Genomic DNA, 756 nt, shown 5'->3' on the forward strand with positions numbered 1-756 from the left:
AACTTAATTCTAAGTAAGCCTCAGGTGCTGACGATAGTTCACGACGAAGTTTTGCATAAAGTAATACCTCAGTCCGTCCCCTTCCTCACACAACTATTCAACGATTGTCTAAGACTTGTAAGAGTTCCAGAGAATTGGAAAATCCAAGAGCAGTCGTGGAAGACAGGAACCAACTGGACTATAAGTCATAAAGGACTAATTGCCTCATTAATGGGGTGGCTAAGGTTCAGGAGTGACTTCTATGTAACCGATTGCAGGAATACAGGGAGATTCGGGCCTTCACCAATATCAGTTAGTCGTTATTAAATTCATATATTTACTTCAGAATCGACTTTATGTTTACATCTAATGAAATTGCTGTGTTCATGTAAATCATTCTTATGTGATCCACGAAATTCTTTTGCGTTAAGTAATTGTGATTCATCTCATTACAGTTACTCAACACAGAAGAATTTCGTGGATCAGACAAGAATGATTTGCACGAACACAGCAATTTCATTAGGTATAAATATCAAGTCTGTTCTGAAGTAAATATATGAATTTAATAATGACTAACTGGTATTGGTTAAGACCCCAAATCTCATTACAATTACTGTAGTAACTGTAGTTACGTGAATGTGAGTTTACCAGTACTAGCCCTAGGCGAAAGCTTTGAAATAAAACAGATGTTGTTTCATGTTACATTGCACAGAGCAGTTTAATGAAAATTTAAAATATCGCTCGGTAGGCAACATTCTAAAGGCGAATGAAGGTCTT

This window comes from Schistocerca nitens, chromosome 5 (genome assembly GCF_023898315.1).
Source record: "Schistocerca nitens isolate TAMUIC-IGC-003100 chromosome 5, iqSchNite1.1, whole genome shotgun sequence".
NCBI classification, from domain to species: domain Eukaryota; kingdom Metazoa; phylum Arthropoda; class Insecta; order Orthoptera; family Acrididae; genus Schistocerca; species Schistocerca nitens.